Here is a 22,070-nt window from a genome sequence, read left to right as displayed (position 1 = left end):
AGCCCTCGTACCACTTTTCAATTTTCGTGGCAGAGGCGGGAATCGAACCTGAGCCTCCGGGGGGTGGCAGCTAATCATGCTAACCATTACACCACAGAGGTGGGCGACCGTTTCTATATTTTCTATATTGAGATTTGGAGGTAAGAAAAACTGTGAACATAGTGTGTCAACCGCGCGGTTAGGATCGCACAGCTGTGAGCTTGCATTCTGGAGATACTGGGTTCGAACCGCACTGTCGGCTGCCCTGAAGATGGATTTCCGTGGTTTCCCACTTTCTCGCCAGGCTGTACTTTTATTAAGTCCACGGCCGCTTCCTTACCACTGCTAGCCCTTTCCTATCCCATCGTCGCCATACGACCTATCTGTGACGGTGCGACGTAAAGCCCTTAGCAAAAAAAATCTGTGGTGTAGTGGTTAGTGTGATTAGCTGCCACCCCCGGAGGCCCGGGTTCGATTCCCGGCTCTGCCACAAAATTTGAAAAGTGGTACGAGGGCTGGAACGGGGTCCACTCAGCCTCGGGATGTCAACTGAAGAGAGGTGGGTTCGATTCCCAACTTAGCCATCCTGGAAGTGGTTTTCCTTGGTTTCCAACTTCTCCTCCAGGCAAATTCCGGGTTGGTACCTAACTTAAGGCCACGGCCGCTTCCTTCCCTCTTCCTTGTCTATCCCTTCCAATATTCCCATCCCCCAAAAGGCCCCTGTTCAGCATAGCAGGTGAGGCTGTCTGGGCGATGTTCTGGTCCTTCTCTCCAGTTGTATCCCAGGACCAAAAGTCTCATGCTCCAGGACACTGCCCTTGAGGCGGTAGAGGTGGCATCCCTCGCTGAGTCCGAAGGAAAAACCGACCCTGGAGGGTAAACAGATTAAGAAGAAGAAGATTTTTTACAAGTTCTTTTACATCGCACCGACACAGATTTGTCTTATGGCGACAATGCAATAGGAAAGGGCTAGGAGGGGAAGGAAGCGGCCATGCCTTTAATTAAAGTACAGCCTTAATTTGCCTGATGTTAAAATGGGAAACCACGGAAAACTATATTCAGGGCTGCCGACAGTGGGATTCGAACCCGAATACTGGATACTGGCTTCACTTAAGTGACTGCAGCTATCGAGCTCGGTAGGGGAAGAAGAAGAAAGAAGAAAGAAAGAAAGAAAGAAAGAAAGAAGAAACGAATTCCTTTCTTAATCCCTTTACCCTCCAGATTCGGTCTTCCATCGGACTCAGCGAAGGCTCCCACCTCTACAGCTTCAAGGGCAATGTCCTTTGCGCGAGATTTGGGGTCGGGGGATACAACAGTGGAGGAGGACCAGTATCTCGCCCGGGCTGCCTGACCTGCTGGGGACCGATGACCTTAGATGTCAGGCCCCTTTTTACAACAAGCATCATCATGATCAACTCACCTGCTATGCTGAACAAGGACCTTGTGTGGGAAGACTGGAAGTGGTCGTTGTAATTGCTACGCGCTAACAGCCACGTAGGCACGTCGGAAAATCCAAACGTCATTTTCTCGGAAAAGTCGAATGTCAACGCATAAGCCGAAACATGTGTTCTTATTTCGGCCCCTCTTTCGCTGAGCGAAGTTCGGGTTGTTACACTAGGTGGGTTCCCCTCGTCAGCTAAAAGTAGTAGGCCTACCAGTTTGGTACTGCGAAAAATAAGGCAAAAAGTGAGTTGCGATGGCACCTGCATAGCTCACTATGTAGAAAGTCGGAGGAGCGGTCAGCACGACCGTGTGGCCTAACGGATAAGGCGTCGGACTTCGGACCCGAAGATTGCAGGTTCGAATCCTGTCACGGTCGATATTATTTTCATAGTGACTATGTGTGCACGTTTCAGAGAAGAGTCTTCTTTTATACGAGTAGTTCTGAGAAGTTTCTGATACATAGTTAGTTTATCCTGCATATCGAAAGGCCTATTGAGTCCTGCTCCTCTTCTTTCTTCTTCTTTTTTTCTGTTTACCCTTCACGGTCGTTTTTTTTTCCCTCGGACTTAGTGAGGGATCCCACCTCTACCACCTCAAGGGCAGTGTCCTGGAGCTTAAGACTCTAGGTCGGGGGATACAACTGGGGAGGATGACCAGTACAGCACTTCGGCCTCACCTGCTATGTTGAACAGCGGCCTTGCGGGGGGGATGGGAAGATTGGCAGGGATAGGCAGGGAAGAGGGAAGGTAGTGGCCGTGGCCTAAAGTTAGGTACCATAGCGGCATTTGCCTGGAGGAGAAGTGGGAAAGCACGGAAAATCACTTACAGGATGGATGAGGTGGGAATCGAACCCACCTCTACTCAGTTGAACTCCCGAGGCTGAATGGACCCCGTTCCAGCCTTCGTACCACTTTTCAAATTTCGTGGCAGAGCCGATAATCGAAGCCGGGCCTTCGGGTGTAGCAGCTAATCACACTAACCACTACACCACAGAGGCGGACCTGTCCTGGTCCTCATCTAAATAAGTTTCATAGTGGCCTTAGTTTCGGAGAACTTCTGATTCGATTCCGAGCCGCGTTTGGTATGTTAGCATCTTTTGGCTCGGAGGTAGGTGTGCGTGTTCATCTGAGTACACATACAACGATACCGTGCATCATATCACAATACACGACAGAAACGTGGATTAGCATACATATACCTCCAAGTACGCTTGGTGACAGGAACAGTATCCGGCTTTAAACTGATCTTAATCTACCAAGTATGTCCATAGGCCTGTAACAGGAAAGCCGTCAATCTACGTAGGCCGTAAGGAGAGATAAGTTGCTTCACACTGATCCGGACTCAGAATAGGCCGTGAGAAGACGAAGACGGAGACAGAGAAGTTGAAGGTCCACTCAAACGATTTTGTTAGCGGGTGAACCTCTGGCAATGACGAATAAATTCAAGTACCTGGGCTCAGTTATTACCATCGATACGTCTACTGATGACGCATCAACGTTGGATGGAACAAATGGCGTTTACTGACGGGCGTCGAATGTGACAGACGGATGCCTATAAAGCTCTGAGGCAAGATATACCAGACTGTTTTTAGACCTGCCCCGACTTACGGTTCCGAGTGGACAAGGCAAAAGCAGCATGATGGAAATGCAGACGCGGCAATGGTCAGCGGGTGTCACCCTCTTGAACCGAGTACGCAATGAGCTTATATGAGAATTATTTAACACGGCCCCTGTCAGTGAGAAATTGGAAGATCGGCAATTGCGCTGGTACGGACATGTGCAACGTCGTACGAGGAACAAACAAGAGGCCACGGCGTCCGACAGAAAGATGGTGGCGTACAGCCGAAAAGATCTGGAATAGAAACGGCATTCCAGTGACGGGTACATCCACCGCATAATGTGATATGATGCATACTATCGTTGTATGCGTATTCAGATGAGCAGGCACCTAGCTCCGATCCAAAGATTGCAGCTAAAATCCCAAACGCGACTGAGATTCAAGTCAGCATTCCTCCGAAACGAAGGCCACTACGAAACTTATTTATATTAGGAGCAGGACTGTAGTCCGCCTCTGTGGTGTAGTGGTTAGTGTGTGATTAGCTGCCACCCCTGGAGCTCAGCCACGGAATTTGAAAAGTGGTACGAGGCCTGGAACGGGGTCCACTCAGCCTCGGGTGGTCAACTGATTAGAGGTGGGTTCGATTCCCACCTCAGCCATCCTGGAAGTGGTTTTCCGTGGTTTCCCACTTCTCCTCCAGGCAAATGCCGGGATGGTACCTAACTTAAGGCCACAGCTGCTTCCTTCCCTCTTCCTTGACTGTCCCATCCAATCTCCCAGTCCCCCCGCAAGGCCCCTGGACATCATAGCAGGTGAAGCCCCCTAGGCGAGTTACCGGTCATCCTCCCCAGTTGAATCCCCCGAACCAGAGTCTGAAGCTCCAGGACACCGCACTAGAGGCGGTAGAGGTGGGATCCCTCACCGAGTCCCAGGGAAATACAGGCCCTGAAGAGTAAACAGATAAAGAAGAAGCAGGACTGTATACGCCTGTGGATAAGCAAGAAAACTAACTATATTTCAAATACTTCTCAGAACTATAGAAGAGGACTCTTATCTGAAACGTAGACATATAGTCACTGTGACGAAAATTTCGACCGTGGCAGGATTCGAACCTGCAATCTTCGGATCCGAAGTCCGACGCCTTATCCGTTAGGCCACACGGTCGAGCTAATCGTTTTATCGACTTTCTACATAGTGAGCTCTGCAGGTGCCATCGCAGCTCACCTTTCGGCTTACTTTTCGCATTACCAAACAAGTACTGCTCCTCCTACATAGTTGTATCCCCGACTCAAAGTCTCGCGCTCTAGGACACTGACCTTGAGGCGGTAAAGGTGGGATCCCTTGCTGAGTCCAAAGGAAAAACCGACGCGGAAGGGGAACAGAATTTGTATAGCCGACACTGACTGAATACTTTGGAGTGTCCATTGTGGGCACACATACGGCCAGGAAGAAAGAAGAAGTTCCTTCACATTCACATCATGAATCACAGTCATTTTGAATATTATAGGATCTTCTTATTTATTACCTTCTGGAAAAATGATCACACAAAGAACTCTAAATTTTGAATGAACTCCCACATTATCTTTGTTTTGTTTCTATTTTATTTTGAAGCAAATACAACAATAACCGATTTTACCAAGTAATAACAGTCCGCCTCTGTGGTTCGATTCCCTGCTCTGCCACGAAATTTGAAAAGTGGTACGAAGGCTGGAACGGGGTCCTCTCAGCCTCGGGAGGTCAACTGGGGAGAGGTGGGTTCGATTCCCACCTCAGCCATCCTGGAAGTGGTTTTCCGTGGTTTCCCACTTCTCCTCCAGGCGAATGCCGGGATGGTACCTAACTTAAGGCCACGGCCGCTTCCTTCCCTCTCCCTTGCCTATCCCTTCCAATCTTCCCAACCCTCCACAAGGCCCCTGTCCAGCATAGCAGGTGAGGCCGCCTGGGCGAGGTACTGGTCATACTCCCCAGTTGTATCCCCCGACCAAGAGTCTGAAGCTCCACGACACTGCCCTTGAGGCGGTAGAGGTGGGATCTCTCGCTAAGTCCGAGGGAAAAACCGAACCTGGAGGGTAAACAGATGATGATGAGGATGATGAATAACAACAGGATATAGAAAGGGAAACTGCGAATGAGCTTTAGAGCTTAAGGACTATAGGGGGAGAAAGAGCTCCCATATACAAGACTTGCTAGTTTTAAAATTCAATCACACAATACAAGAGGAGAAAGAACTCCCACATCTCATCGTCAATGTCCAGACGGGCCCAGGTTTCATATCACGCTACTCCAAAAGCTTTAAAACTTTAAAGTTGGTAAGGAAGGGTAAAGATCCACTATAGTATAACAGAGTAGAAAGACTAAGAGGGAGGTGCAGGTTGGAAAGAAATAGAGTTAGAAATGGCTGTGGAAGTAGGGAGAAATCGAAGGAACTTACTAGGAAATTGAATCTCTTTTTTTTTTTTTTGCTAGTTGCACTGACACAGATAGATCTTATGGCGACGATGGGACAAGGAAGGGCTAGGAGTGGGAAGGAAGCAGTTGTGGTCTTAATTAAGGTACAGCCCCAGCATTTGCCTGGTGTGAAAATTGGAAACCACGGAAAACCAAATTCAGGGCTGCCGACAGCGGGGTTCGAACCTACTATCTCCCGAATACTGGATACTGGCAGCACTTAAGCGACTGCAGCTATCGAGCTCGGTGAAATTGAATCTAGCAAAGAAGTCAGTTAAGGATAACATGATGGCAAGCATAATTGGCGGCCATACAAATTTTAGTGAAAAATGGAAGAGTGTGTATAAGTACTTTAAGGCAGAAACAGGTTCCAAGAAGGACATTCCAGGAATCATTAACGAACAAGGGGAGTGTGTATGCGAGGATCTTCAAAAATCAGAAGTATTCAGTCAGCAGTATGTAAAGATTGTTGGTTACAAGGATAGTGTCCAGATAGAGGAGGTGACTAATAGTAAAGAAGTATTAAAATTTACCTATGACAGCAATGACATTTACAGTAAGATACAAAAGTTGAAAACTAGAAAAGCAGCTGGAATTGATAAGGTTTCGGGGGATATACTAAAGACAATGGATTGAGATATAGTTCCATATCTGAAGTACTTGTTTGATTATTGTTTGCATTAAGGAACTTTACAAAATGAATGGAGAGTTCCTACAGTAGCCCCTGTATATAAGGAAAGGGTGATAGTGATAGCTGAAAATTACATGCCAGTCAGTTTGACATGCATTGCATGTAATCTTTGGGAAAGCATTCTTTCTGATTATATAAGACATGTTGGCGAAATTATTGACTGGTTTGATAGAAGGCAGTTGTAGGACTTGTAGGATTCCAGCAAGATATAACAGATATCATGGATTCTGGAGGTCAATTGGACTGTATCGCGATTGACCGTCTAAGGCATTTGATAGGGTAGATCATGGGAGACTACTGGCAAAAATTGGTGCAGTCGGACTTGACAAAAGAGTGACTGAATGGGTGGCTCTGTTTCTAGAATATAGCACTCAGAGAATTAGAGTAGGTGAAGCTTTATCTGTCCCTGTAATAATTAAGAGGGGAATTCCTCAAGGTAGTATTATTGGACCTTTATGTTTTCTTATGTATATCAATGATATGTGTAAAGAAGTGGAATCAGAGATAAGGCTGTTTGCAGATGATGTTATTCTGTACAGAGTAATAAATAAGTTGCAAGATTGTGAGCAACTGAAAAATGACCTTGATAATGTTGTGACATGGACAGTAGGCAACGGTATGTTGATAAACGGGAATAAAATTCAGGTTGTGAGTTTCACAAATAGAAAATGTCCTTTCAGTTTCAATTACTGCATTAATGGGGTGAAAGTTCCTTTGGGGATCATTGTAAATACCTAGGTATTAAATAAGGAAAGATCTTCATTGGGGTATTCACATAAATATGATTGTAAATAAAGGGTACAGATCTCTGCACATGGTTATGAGGGTATTTCGGGGTTGTAGTAAGGATGTAAAGGAGAGAGCATATTTGTCTCTGGTGAGACCCCAACTAGAGTATGGTTCCAGGGTATGGGACTCTCACCAGGATTACTTGATTCAGGAACTGGAAAAAAAACCAAAGAAAAGCAGCTCGATTTGTTCTGGGCGATTTCCGACAAAAGAGTAGCGTTACAAAAATGTTGCAAAGTTTGGGCTGGGAAGACTTTGGAGAAGGGAGACGAGCTGCTTGACTAAGTGGTATGTTCCGAGCTGTCAGTGGAGAGATGGCGTGTAAGGACATCAATAGACGAATAAGTTTGAGTGGTGTCTTTAAAAGTAGGAAAGATCACAATATGAAGATAAAGTTGGAATTCAAGAGGACAATTTGGGGCAAATATTCGTTTATAGGAAGAGGAGTTAGGGATTGGAATAACTTACCAAGGGAGATGTTCAATAAATTTCCAAATTTCTTTGCAATCATTTAAGAAAAAGCTAGGAAAACAACAGATAGGGAATCTGCCACCTGGGCGACTGCCCCAAATGCAGATCAGTAGTGACTGATATCAGCTTCATTAAACTTAACACTCACTGCCCATACTTCAAGCGCAAGCGATAACACAAGTTTTAGGATCGGAAGGATCGAGAAAAGTAGGAGCAGAAGCTCATACTACACCGCCGAAGAATGACAATAAATAAAGGTTAATAATATAGGCCGAAAACAAAATAGGCTGAGATTCTGAACCCACTCAAGCCATCCTGAGACGTGATTTGTCATAAACCCTAATGGGGCAATAGGCACGGTGACACAGACTATAAGAAATTTAATTGCCGAAGAGCATTAAGTCCGCCTCTGTGGAGTAGTGGTTAGTGTGATTATCTGCCACCCCCGAAGGCCCGAGTTCGATTCCAGGCTCTGCCACAAAATTTGAAAAGTGGTACGAGGGCTGGAACGGGGTTCACTCAGTCTCGGGATGTCAACTTAGTAGAGGTGGTTTCGATTCCGACTTCAGCCATCCTGGAAGTGTTTCTCCGTGGTTTCTCACTTCTCCTCCAGGAAAATGAGGGGATGGTATTGTACCCTGATGAGATAGGCCCTAGTTTCATGATTTGATTTTGATATGAGAAATACAGATATATAGAAACATTAAATTAAATACAGTGTCAGTTTTGTGTGGACGGGAGAATTTCGACATAAGCTAGACATATCGCGACTGTCTGTCGCCACAGTAAGCTTGTCATTAGGGGGAGAATGTTTCTTGGCCAGAAGATAAGAGGATTAAAGCTAGAGCTCACAACAACGAAGTAATGACTTCGAGGAAGTGAAAGAGTATATATTTCGGACCAAGGGCGAGCAGATGTATCACCAATACCGAGAATGTGACGTGCCAGTTTTCCCACGCCCGAGGCATTTGGTGTTGTCAACGTTACAAGGAAGAGATTTCAAACTAACCGAAGCGGTGTTGACCAATGAGAAATTTTATCATAGGCCCGCAGATAAACCAACATAAGAAAAACTAAGAGTGAACTCCAGTTAGCTTCTCCGATAACAATAATTAAATTATTCCAACCACATAATTGAATAGAGGGGATTTTTGTGATATCATTCTCATGTTGATTAATTGTAATCGTAATAAATTCAAGTAATGAATTCGTGGAAATGACCCACGCTATCTCGCCATTGGTCGAGATGAGCACGCCATCACGGACGCCGAGTTAGCGCGCGAAAGATGGAGGACAGAAATTAAGTGATATTTCCATGATCACCGAACGATATGAGTTCAGAATACGACACATGAATGTGTATCGCCAGTGTATTAAGTAGGATAAAGCAAGAGATCCAAATCCACCTGCATATGCCGATTTAGGATAACCAACCCCCTCTCCAGGAGCTGACCGCGGATGACCCCGGCGGGAAATCATATCGTCCATAAAAGTCCAGTAGCGGACCTCACATCACTCAGTTCTTACCAGTCACCAGTCGTTATCGGTCACCAGTCGTGTCAGTCGTAATGAAGTAGTTGAGACTCTGACACGTTGACTCTGTAAGTCAGTACCTCGGGACGCATTCGAAGTCAGTTAAAGCTGAAAGTGCGTGAATTATTAGGAGAATGAATACGAACAGTGAAATTATCCATAGTACCGAGTGTAAAAAATCAGTACAACTGTATGTTGAATTTAATAAATGTCATGTGATTAAATAATAAATAAGTAACGGAACGCCGATAGTACCTTTGGAAGGCAGTGTGCGGAGCCTGAAGTAAACACCTCAAGATAGACGGTGAATAACTATCCGAGCAGGGAACCATAGGAGCTAGGCGATTATCAAGACGGCTTAGAAATAAACCAGGAAGTGCCGGTTGAAGACGCGATACGCGCCGGTTCAGATGAACGACATTTTCGTCGTAATGTGTCACGACGTGTGTTTCGGGCGTATATGAAGAGCATATTGTGCGAGTGTCAGGGGTCTAGGAGCACCTATAAGTATTCTTTTTTGTTATTAGTATTCTTGTGTAAAATAGTGTAATAAGGTATTAATCATGGGTAGTCACCCAGAAGTGTTTTATTGTGTTAAATTTGTATTGTGCGACATGATGGACGAGTAGATCACCATGGTGCCGTAAGGCCTATATCTCATCCGCTACGAGACAATGGAATTCTACATAGGAATGAGTACACAATTTTGATATTTGGGGGATGTTATCGCGACTAAACGGGGTTCAGTGTAAATTAATTATGGTTACTTAACATGGTCCGCCTCCCGAGTCCATGATTTTTTTTGTTAGACGGACGAACTAATTTATATTAACGTAATAATGGGTTAGATTAATTAATTTGAGTATTTGTTTGTTGTATATAATGTAAATATGGGATATATTTCTTTCAATTAATGCATGCTGTTTGTAATACTTTGACTTAAGTTCATTTCAAGTGTTAAATTCCTTTTTTTTGTGCTAACCCATTTATTTGATTTTCAATCACTGCGGTGATCATTTGTATGTTAGTTAGGAATATTTTCTATTAGACAGCCAGATTATGAAAGAGCCAGAGTATGTAAAATTTGTGTTGCGTACGGAAGGTCATTAAAATACTAATAATAATCATGTTTGTGAGTTGACAAAGGAAAGTAAAATAATAATAATAATATTTGGGCGTGTGCAAGTTAAAGTATAATAATAATAATGATGACGGTGCTTCGCGAGTTAGCCAGTGCAAATATAATAATCAATGTGGAGATGACATGTAGCGTTAAAGACTTTCATTCGCGTAATCAGTTTGATTTTACGTAAATTTTTGATTTTACGTTTTTGGGCTTTATTTTAACCATTAAAAATTTGTTTAAAAGCGGTATAGGCACGTGAAGTAGAATGGTCACGATATGTTAAAAGCCCAGAATGATTTGAGCCCATATTTAGAGTTGGAAGTCATGAGGGACGAATATCCGGCGTGAAATAAATTGAGCCGTATTGTTTGTAATGATGAAATAGATGAATCTCAAGGCCTAAGATGATATAAAATACAGATGCCGGTGTTATTAGTGGTAGAATCCACGCACCGAGGATTAATTTATGAATTAAATGTTTGAAGAGTTCCGATGAAAGGAAATGGACTTCAAATTGGAAGGAATAGTTTAGCAATCGCCGGCATTGGAGGTATTTGCCCAGCCGCGATGTGCCATAGGTTGTGAGATGTGTCTTGGGAGGACAGGTTGTGACTTCCCCGCTCGGAGAACCATCATCAAATGAGAAATGCAACCAAGCAAGCAAAGGGCGCCAATCTTTAAGTTGAGGACTTAAAGATAAAATTTATAATCAAGCTTGGACAGACTCTTATCACAGGGGTGAGGTGATAGTACACTAATCATTAAGCAGGAGAATTAGAAATCAAAAGGCTAATTAAGGCAAATTGATTAAAGTAAACTAGAAAAATACTATTTATTATATTTAATATAAATGACGACGGTTTAACGAGAACTGAATTTAACATCGAAAATGAATTTAACAAAAAATTGAATGACTCTACTTCACGAAAACTTGCAATATCTTTAACTCGCTTGCTCACCATGTCGTCTTGTTCTGCTGGTCCTTGGAAAGCTTCCATCCTTGCAGCTGGAACATCACCGGTCGTCTTTGATATCTCTTCATCTGCAGCTCAGTACCATTCCTGCCTTGCCAATTGCACCCACCACTAATTGGAAGATGACTTCAAAACTAACACTCCCTATTATGCTTTATCCCATAGATTGGAGATAAGCCCTATGTCACAGTTAGAAGAACCACCTTGGGTTATATGGAGAGGATACTCAATTAAGAATCCTTCCAACTTTACTGATAACGTTCTCTGAAGTTTCATTTCTATCTAGATTAAAACTATCTATTGACTTAGACTGGTTCAAACCGGTCTTGTAGCCGTGCTGTACGTACTTCCTCATGAGAGTGGCTATACACACCTCATTCAGAATTTCTAAGTATCGAGACGCAGAATCAAGTAGAACATAATGTAGAAGCTGTAGAATAACTCGTAGAATAATGTAGAGAGCGAATAAGAATGAATAAGTCTGATTAAGTCATGCCACGAGCTCCAACACGCTCTTTTATAACCTTCTCTCGCGCTAATTACAGGTCGCTTACACGTGGTCCAATCAGATGACACCTCTCTCCCCACTCCAGATATTAGAGTTGACGGGCCAAAGTCATGATATCAACTGTTCTTCTATTCGTCCTTTCACTCAGTATCCATGGCAACATGACGCTCCTTTGAAAATATTGGCGTTGATCATTTCGAATAATTCTGGTCGAAATACGGTAGCTTACGTTAGGACGCGTGAACACGTGCTCGCTTTTCTCAGAACTTGGTGTCTAAATATGTCCTCCCTTCCTCCTCGGTGATGTGGCAAGATAACTGAAATCTACTGCAAGTTAATTTTAACCAACTGTCGCAAGAATCTAAGTGAATATTAGGATATTCAGCCCTCGTTTACAGGTCGTAGTTACAAAGTAATGAAATGATAGTGAGCAAATGATTAAACATGAATTATAATACAATTACATACCAAAATAAATATCATGACGTTAAATTCCTGAATTAATTACACATAATAAAATTAACATAATTACACTGTAACGTCTGGAACGTTACATACGCCCCCATGAGTTCTTAACAAATATCACATGAGTTGAGAACTCACACACTTACTCCCACATTGACTGGTAATACCTCTATTACCTGCCCATTACGAGCGACAGTATTTTCATACAATTAATTATATCTCACTCTTTCCATATCTCGCTTAGACTGCTTCCCATTGCGACTGTCTGTTATTTCAGTTCATCTTGAGGTTTAGATGCTAAATTATGCCCATCATGAGCAACTTTTCACTTTTGTAAAAAAAAAAAGATTATCCTAGAGAATATAACATAATATATATACAATTCAGATTACAAACTCTGCCGAGTGTCTATTTGTCTTTTTACTCTCCCTCTTTCCGACATGCTTTGCTAGATAGCAGTAACACGTTCTCTTCCAATCTTTTACATTAAAAAATGGAAAACATATGATACAAATAATTTACACTTTTATCACTCTTTCGAATGTTTCACCTTATCTTGAAGCAGGATGTAATACACTTCACACACATACACACGTGATTTAAGCTCACGGTAAAACTATTGCAAGTTAGAAATGCACATACGGGAAAATTAATTATTTGCCGTCGTCAGCTTTAATTAGCCTTATGTAACCTCTCAGAAAACAAATATATATAAAATTTCATGGCCTCACATACGGAAAACAGATGATCTCTCGTCAATGAACTAGCGTAATTCTACCGTCACACAAACACCTCCCTTGTTTACAAACACAACTAGGAAATACCACCACAATTGAGACGTAAACACATACCGCTCGTAGTCTGACATAACAAGTGGCAACTTCCCCGAGTTACTGACCTATATCTCACAATCCGGTTCAGCCACCTCACACGACAGGTATCTCCTTAAACTACTAATGTTATATGAACCATTCATTACGCTCTCGCCATCCGCTAACTTGTAAGCACAGGGTCCAAGTTTTCTATGTACTTTATACGGGCCTTGATATAAAAGAAAAAATTTCTTCGTTACCTTATCCTCACTGTTTGACAACATGGGAACTCTCACCAAAACCATATCACCTACCTCAAAGTTATCAAGTACCTTACGTTTCTGTTGCCTTTTACGTTTATCTCCAGATTTAATCAGGTTCTCCCGTGCCAGTCGGACGTAAAATTCAGCATTACGAGGTGGTTCCTCAGGCAAACCTAACACTCTCACTACGCTCTCGCATTCAATACACAGACGTATTGATCTATCAGACTTAGGCACGACAATTAAGGGATTAACATATTGACTGTTTGATAATTCAATCACATCGTCTGCTAACATAGCTTGAATTTGATCCTCTACGGCTTTTGCATATTTGTGTGGTATCGGATATCGCGGTCCGCTGAATGGAGTCTTATCCAGCACAGAAAAAGAATGTTCATACAGATGGGTAACACCAGGTTTCTCGGAGAAAATCTCCACGTGTTCACATAACACTTCAAATAACTTGTCCTTCTGGACTTCATTCAACTCATTTCTACTTACGGCTTCTTTCAAGCCACATATTTTATCCTCATGAATCCACAACTGACACAACTTCAGGCCCTCACTAGCCTCTTCATTTACTTTAGAAACCTCTTTCATTCTCCACACTGTACTAACTTCCGTTTTCCTCTGAATTTCCTCCTCAAACTTGACCTTAATATCCTCATTATTCCACCTCAAATTTAGCACTAGATCATTGTAATTTAACTGAGCCAATTTTAACGTTAACCAGTCAGATCCCAAGATAAGATCAAATATTAAATGCGGAATTACCAAACATATCTGAACGCTAATAAAATTATTAATACAGATCGGGACAGCTACTTGTTTACAAATTTGCTTAGACCTCTTTCCAACAGCCGTAATGATGAAAGTAGACTTAACAGGCATTTCCTCCAACTGAATACCCTGTTTCACTAATGACTCATACCACTGAGAACTAATACATGATATTTGGCTACCAGAATCAATCAAAACTTTAACCCACGCCCCCCAAACTTTCAATTTAACCACGGGATTGACTACTTTATTACTTGAATCTCCATTATTCTGCTCGGGTTCATACAACAAATCGTCTCTAACATCGAGGTCATATGGTAACACTTTCATGGCAAGACACTTCGCTACCTTCTTACTAGGCTGGAATTCTGACCTAACATTACAGCCTCTCGTTAGTTTAAAGGTTCCCTTTGTGTATTGACGTTGGACTCATTAGTACATTGCTCTGGCCTCCGTTGGGAATTTCCTGTCCTATATTCCGATGCTCCTCTCCTGCTGTTCTGCTGAGGTCTGAACTGATTGCGAGTTTCGTGATTCTGTGTACTACCGTTATGTCTCATTCTGTTGTGATGACTAAAGTTCTGAATATTCTCCGTTCTACTCCTAAGGTTACCTAAAGCATCAAAACTGCCTAGTAGGTTCTCCATCTCCTGAATAGTTCCAACTTTTTGCATACAGGCCGCTTCTCTCACCCTGTCCGGAAAATGTCTCAAAAGTAGTCTTACTACATCAGACCCTTCGGTTATACCATCTAAGTTCTGACAAATCATGACATGTGCCAGGAAGTACTCGGTCATAGTAACTCCTTCATGCTGTTTGTACCTCCCAAATACCACCCTTTCTCTCTCCCTAGCTTGTATCGCTTCATTCCAGAATTTCTCTCTAAATTTATTTCTGAATTCTTTCAGGTTCGTCATCGTCTGCCTATATACCATGAACCAAGACCGAGTTTCTCCTACAAAAGCATGGTTAATATTTTCCATAACGTCTTCCCAGTCCATAGACCCTTCCTCTAGACGCTTTTCAAATCGTTTTTCAATCATCTTAAGGAAATCTAGCGGGTTCGTTTGTTTCCCATTAAATTTAGGTAGTTCAATTTCCCTAATGTAGTTATTTCCTAGACAGTGCCTTCCCGTGAAAACCTGTTTATCCTTTGCCACCTGTTTTAACTTATTTTCTGCTTTCTCCATCCGGCATTCTACATCTCTGTCTCTCCTATCAATTTCTCTCTCCAAATTAACCTGCTTCTCTTTCAATGTCCTAATTTCAATCTTATTCTCTTCAGCTATCGCAAACCTTTCTTCACTTGCCCGGGTCTCATCTTCTATTCTAAGCTTTAACGTGTCAATCTCTTGTTGGACGTGGTCTTTAAATACCCGTATTTCCCCTCTTTGAGTCTCAACTCTCTTATCAATACTAGTGACCTGCCTCATTACTTCCTCCCTAGTAGAGTTGTTTTCCTTCCCCATTAATTCCAGGAATTCACTTCTCTGTTCCGCAAACTTTTCTTCTACCTTTTTCCCTTGCCGTACATATTCACTTTCCTGGTCCTCTAATCGCTTACTAAAATGTTCATTTTTTACCACCAGATCGCGTAACTGCCTACTGTGTTCGTCCATTCTCCGATTCGCTTCCTCCTTATTTTCTCTCATCTCCCTGCTTAATTCAGCTTTAGTTTGCTCTAACTGTTCTTTAAGTTCATATTTAATATTCTCAATTTTAGTGTTAGTTTGTTCTAATTCACTTTTAAGCTCATTTTTACTGTCCTCTATCTTACTTAACATTAACTGCATCATTCCCATTAACTGATCATTATTATTACTTTCATTGTTAGTGTTTACTTCCGCTTCGCCCCCCATCCTACTATCATCTGACTCCATACTGACTTCTTTCTGCTTGCCTTCACTCTCCATACTACTTACACTTCTATCTTCAATTTCCTCTCCTAGACTACACAACTCTTCCTCTGAACTCAATACATTATTGCCTTTTATCGCCCGTCCACTGCGCAACATCCTCTCCTCTTTCGTCTGATCAGCCATGACCCTTCCCACAATCAAACACTCTTAATGAAACGTGGATATCCAAATTTTGCCCATAATACTAATTCTGATATCGTTACTGTTATTAACTGCTCCTTACTTAATGATTTTCTCGCCACACGTTGGAGCGGCATTTATGTGACTTCCCCTCTCGGAGAACCATCATCAAATGAGAAATGCAACCAAGCAAGCAAAGGGCGCCAATCTTTAAGTTGAGGACTTAAAGATAAAATTTATAATCAAGCTTGGACAGACTCTTATCACAGGGGTGAGGTGATAGTACACTAATCATTAAGCAGGAGAATTAGAAATCAAAAGGCTAATTAAGGCAAATTGATTAAAGTAAACTAGAAAAATACTATTTATTATATTTAATATAAATGACGACGGTTTAACGAGAACTGAATTTAACATCGAAAATGAATTTAACAAAAAATTGAATGACTCTACTTCACGAAAACTTGCAATATCTTTAACTCGCTTGCTCACCATGTCGTCTTGTTCTGCTGGTCCTTGGAAAGCTTCCATCCTTGCAGCTGGAACATCACCGGTCGTCTTCGATATCTCTTCATCTGCAGCTCAGTACCATTCCTGCCTTGCCAATTGCACCCACCACTAATTGGAAGATGACTTCAAAACTAACACTCCCTATTATGCTTTATCCCATAGATTGGAGATAAGCCCTATGTCACAGTTAGAAGAACCACCTTGGGTTATATGGAGAGGATACTCAATTAAGAATCCTTCCAACTTTACTGATAACGTTCTCTGAAGTTTCATTTCTATCTAGATTAAAACTATCTATTGACTTAGACTGGTTCAAACCGGTCTTGTAGCCGTGCTGTACGTACTTCCTCATGAGAGTGGCTATACACACCTCATTCAGAATTTCTAAGTATCGAGACGCAGAATCAAGTAGAACATAATGTAGAAGCTGTAGAATAACTCGTAGAATAATGTAGAGAGCGAATAAGAATGAATAAGTCTGATTAAGTCATGCCACGAGCTCCAACACGCTCTTTTATAACCTTCTCTCGCGCTAATTACAGGTCGCTTACACGTGGTCCAATCAGATGACACCTCTCTCCCCACTCCAGATATTAGAGTTGACGGGCCAAAGTCATGATATCAACTGTTCTTCTATTCGTCCTTTCACTCAGTATCCATGGCAACATGACGCTCCTTTGAAAATATTGGCGTTGATCATTTCGAATAATTCTGGTCGAAATACGGTAGCTTACGTTAGGACGCGTGAACACGTGCTCGCTTTTCTCAGAACTTGGTGTCTAAATATGTCCTCCCTTCCTCCTCGGTGATGTGGCAAGATAACTGAAATCTACTGCAAGTTAATTTTAACCAACTGTCGCAAGAATCTAAGTGAATATTAGGATATTTAGCCCTCGTTTACAGGTCGTAGTTACAAAGTAATGAAATGATAGTGAGCAAATGATTAAACATGAATTATAATACAATTACATACCAAAATAAATATCATGACGTTAAATTCCTGAATTAATTACACATAATAAAATTAACATAATTACACTGTAACGTCTGGAACGTTACAAGGTGTCCCCATATAAAATTAACGGCAGTACGAAAGTGAAGGTACGGTCCCGAATACCGTGTTGTCCCGACCGATATAAAGCAGATCTTAGTGGTTCATAACGGGATTTAACATATGTGACTAAATTCTAAAGAGTGGAAATTAAAATATCATCTTTCCATTTTTAATAATAATAATAACGATAATCATACTCCAAGTGAATCTTGTCTTAAATCAAGTGCTTAGTGCCAAGATAAATCGGAATCGTAAAAGGGGTTATGCGTTAAACATATTAAGAGTGAACTACCGTGTAACAGGCGAAATTAATTTTTTAAAAATTAATAATAATAATAAATAAAAACTAAGCTACTTTTTTTTTTGAAGAATTTACTTTTTTATATTTTGGACATAATAATGATGTTGGGAGTTGAAATGATAAATTTGATATTTTTAACTAATAATAATAAAAATGAGAATATTTGAAGAAGGAGAAGAAGAATAACCAATGAAGCTATTTTTTTTTAATTTTACTTTTTTGATGAAAATAATAAGAGCGAGAAGTTGAAGTATTATAGCAAGGATGATTACGGGTTACGATAATCACGATTTCCACTATTAATAATAATGTTAATAATAATAATAATAATAATAATAATAATAATAATAATGAAAAGTTGTAGGAGCAGAAGATAAAGAACTTGCTATAATAATTTGAGAATAATAATTATGATGAAAGGAAATTAAGATATTTAATGGGCGATGATTCCTTGTTACGAATATCATAATAATAATAATAATAATAATAATAATAATAATAATAATAATAATAATAATAATAATAATATTTATGAGGAAGCTGATCATTATATTGTGCGGATAAATTAGGAGGAAGAACGACCCTTCGTTTGAAACGTCGGCAAGGGTTGGCATATAATCATCCCGGATGACAAATGATAATAATCAAATACAGGATTATAATTGAAATTAATGATAATAATAAAATTAATTGATGGTAGTCAAAGAATATGATAATGATCAGATAAAGAATGGTAATGATATTATTTAATAATAATAGGAGGATATGCTAGGGACTGTCATCCTGTGTCGAACTGCTCCGAACCAGATGTTGGGTTTTCACGGGGAGATTGTTAGCGGTAGATACGTAAATAACCCACGGACGGCACATGTTTTCATGGTCAGAGCATAGTAATGAACCTTTCCGTACGTCTTGTCGTATTGACAAGTGTAAATATTGAAATAGGCTTTGAGTTAATGAACTCTACCTGGCGTGTTTGTGAATCTGGAAATAATAGGCTAGAGTTTGTCCGTATTATAAATTCCCGTTTTTTTCGAGGCGATAACATTTTCCAAGGTGGGTGTCCGGCTCACCAGAATGTACATACCGGAAGTGTCTCATGTCCAAACGGAACGAGGAGACGACAGTAAAAAGTTACTGTCGTGCCTTCGTCTCCGAAAGAAGATCTCCAGCGGTGAAACGTCCAATCATACGGATGTGAATTCGATTCCCAGTAACCAATTGGGGCGAATTCACCAGATGTTTTATACTACCAGAGTAGTGAGGTAAAATCCAAGTATTATGTCATTTATTTTTCAGGATTAAAGTGCCCCAATGTAAAATTGTCATCATGTGTAGTATGCAAAATAAGTGAATAAATTGCTCCTCATTGCAATTTAAATAGGAAACAGTTTCCATATCTTTTCATTGTAGTTAGTCCAGTATGCCCATGGAATTTAAGTTGTCACTTCCCAGTCCTATTGTGGAGTCAAAAATTTGTATCCATGAATGAGTCGTCCCCCGTAACCTTAAATTTGCATGCCCCGTTCATCCCTGTGTTCATTTGATGCGCCGATATATATTTTTTGATTTTCTTTATATAATTTTTTTATCGTTTTCGAACTGATCACCCCTGAGATAAATGCTAGTCTGGGACTCAGGAGGTGAGCGGGTGCAGTATCTAATTTAAGGCCACAGCCGCTTCCGTCCCTCTTCCTTGTCTACCCCTGCCGATCATCCCATCCTCCATAAGGCCCCTGTTCAGCATAGCAGGTGAGGCCTCCTGAGACAGGTACTGGTCATCCTCCCCTGTTGTATCCCCCGACCCAGAGTATGAAGCTCCAGGACGCTGCCCTTGAGGTGGTAGAGTCCAAGGGAAAAACCGATCCTGGAGGGTAAACAGATAAAGAAGAAGAAGGAAAGCATTAAGAAAATTTCAGAAAATTAGAAAATCTTAGTCAGCAACGCGCAAAGTGTACGAGGGAAACGAGGGTCCACACTTATGCATCCTTAAGAATTACATGACACCCACTAAGGTTTTTAAACTCCATGCTCATACAGCCTAAAACCCTACAAGTTACAAAACTAACCGAGTTTAAGAAAATGTACATTTTAAAATTAAGTAATACATGGCATAAACTGCCCGTTACATGCTAAACTTAAACGCTGGTATCTTCACATCGCCACGTGTTAGAAAAAATCTTGCCGTCTACCTTAAATACTGTCCCAGCCCGCCTGGTGTTTCCTATCAGCTGGACCTTACTTGTCACTGCACTGTTTATGATCCAGAACGATACATAAGTTCCAAGATTACCAGTGTTAATAGGGGCGAGCTGGGCGATGATTGGTTGAATTAATTTAAAATAACCGTGTTGGCAACTTAGAAACGTATGACGTAAGTTTTCTTGTGCCAAACCCTAAACAGTTACAATACTCTACTGAGCAATTCACACTCCAAGCCCGCAGGTGGCAGTCGAAACCAAAAGTAGTGACATCTGTCCATAAAATCGTGTACTCTTCAGAAAATCCAGCATTTTTCCGTAAGACTTCGCTGCCCTCAGGTGTTTAACGTGTTTCCTAGCACTAAAGAGAGGCCTTACTGATAGGACAGTATTATTTTAAGAGGAGGTATTCTAGGTTGAGTAGATACCCTCTCTCAGCACTAATCGGAGGGAAATAGGAATGAGGTCGAAAGTTTCCAAGAACGAAGGTATCGTCAAGAGAAAGGGAAGGTTGTAAATATTAATTGCATCGTAGTTTCCTTAAGCCTAATAGCTTAGGTGTCGGAAGATAACAATAGTTGGCCAAGAAATGTCGGATAGAAAATACGAAATTGACAGGTTGTCTCAGCCTAAAGCCATCGGTATCGGAAGGGAATTGGCCCAGAAAGATCGGAAAGGAAAGATGAAAGTCAGAAAACTGGCGGAAGTGGAAGCCATGCCAGACTCAACTAGAAGACATGTGGACGTCAACCCACACTCGTAAGAGCACAGACCCTGGGTGTTAACCATTCAGTCACCTCTTATGAGAGGCAAGTGGGTACGGTGGATGAATTCTACCGCCTCCATCCGCTAGAAAAGCTTCTTGTAGCTTGTATGATACTCTGCAGAGAGAGGTGCGCGGTTTAGATTACGTACTACTAGTTAGCATTCCTTAGATACTGAGTTTGAACACCATAGGCAGCAGCCCTGAAGAGGAGTTTCTGTTGTTTCCACTTTTACACCATTTTATTTTCTTCTCCTTGTCTTCGGATAGGTCTACTATTGACCACGTTAAGCATCGTTCATTTCCGGTACTTCTTCCTCCGATCAGCCCAGTACTTCATCATCCTTTCGGAAAGGGACTGCTTTGCGTTCTAGTGACCAAGTGTTGCCGGTCCGTTCCCTGCTTATTCGATCTTGGAATCCCTTAATTTTGTTGATGACCATCCATTGTATACTGCCTCCTGTGTTATGTTCTTCACTTCCAGGTCCTCCTTGACTCCTTTAAGGCAGTCAGTTTGCGTCTTCCCGCTCTCCATGTACTCGAGAATTCTCTTGGCTGCTCTTTCTGTTGGCAATCTTTTAATGTGTCCCTAGAAGCAAAGTCTTCTCTGTTTAAAGGATGTTGTGATTTTCTCGGTCCTTTTGTATAGTTCCTCATTTGGTCGCAGTATAAATTCTTGTCCCACTTTCCTGGGCCCTAATATCTTCCTCGAGATGTTTCTCTCTTTTTTCTCAATGTTCTCTAGTAATCATTTTCTGTTCAATGGAATGAATTCGAATGCATTCAAACTTTTTGGCTTTATAACAGTGTTGTAATGTGTGAGTTTCGCAGTGATTGAGATTGATTTTTTGTCATAGACATTTCGACATAAATGGTGTGCTGTTTCCATCTTTCTTGCCCTGTTCTGTAACGCTATTCCTGGTAGTCCTGTTGGGGTTATCCACTCTCCTAGGTATTTAAACTCATGTACTCTTTTAACTGTTCCATACTTAGTAACAATAGTCTTTGTCGGGTCAGTTTTGCTCTGAATGATTAGTTCTGTTTTTTCAAAAGATATCTGAAGTCCTGTCTTTACCGCAATCTCTTGAAGCGTTTCAATCTGTACGTTAGCAGTTTCTGCGTCTTCTGCCAGAGCTGACATATCATCTGCGAACGCTAGACAGTCAATTTTGTTTCCATATCTTTCTTTCTTAATCTGCTTACCCTCCAGGGCTGGTTTATCCCTCGGACTCAGCGAGGGATCCCACCTCTACTGCCTCAAGAGCAGTGTCCTGAAGCTTCAGACTCCGGGTCCGGGGATAAAACTGGGGAGAATGACAAGTACCTCGCCCAGGCGGCCTCACCTGATATGCTGAACACGGGC

General features: G+C 41.5%; 2 non-coding genes across 2 annotated transcripts; one reads left to right on the top strand and one right to left on the bottom strand.

Annotated features, from left to right (window-relative positions):
• The first annotated feature begins 1,725 nt into the window (after nt 1-1,725).
• TRNAR-UCG (transfer RNA arginine (anticodon UCG)) lies at nt 1,726-1,798 on the top strand. Its single transcript has one exon. It is a non-coding gene; the product is annotated as a tRNA-Arg (tRNA).
• A 2,272-nt stretch (nt 1,799-4,070) lies between these two features.
• On the bottom strand, nt 4,071-4,143 carry TRNAR-UCG (transfer RNA arginine (anticodon UCG)). Its single transcript has one exon. It is a non-coding gene; the product is annotated as a tRNA-Arg (tRNA).
• Nucleotides 4,144-22,070: the final 17,927 nt, after the last annotated feature.

This window comes from Anabrus simplex, chromosome 11 (assembly GCF_040414725.1).
Source record: "Anabrus simplex isolate iqAnaSimp1 chromosome 11, ASM4041472v1, whole genome shotgun sequence".
Classification (NCBI taxonomy): domain Eukaryota; kingdom Metazoa; phylum Arthropoda; class Insecta; order Orthoptera; family Tettigoniidae; genus Anabrus; species Anabrus simplex.
Note: the sequence above shows the minus strand (reverse complement) of the source record. Positions and strands in the feature narration are given on the sequence as shown.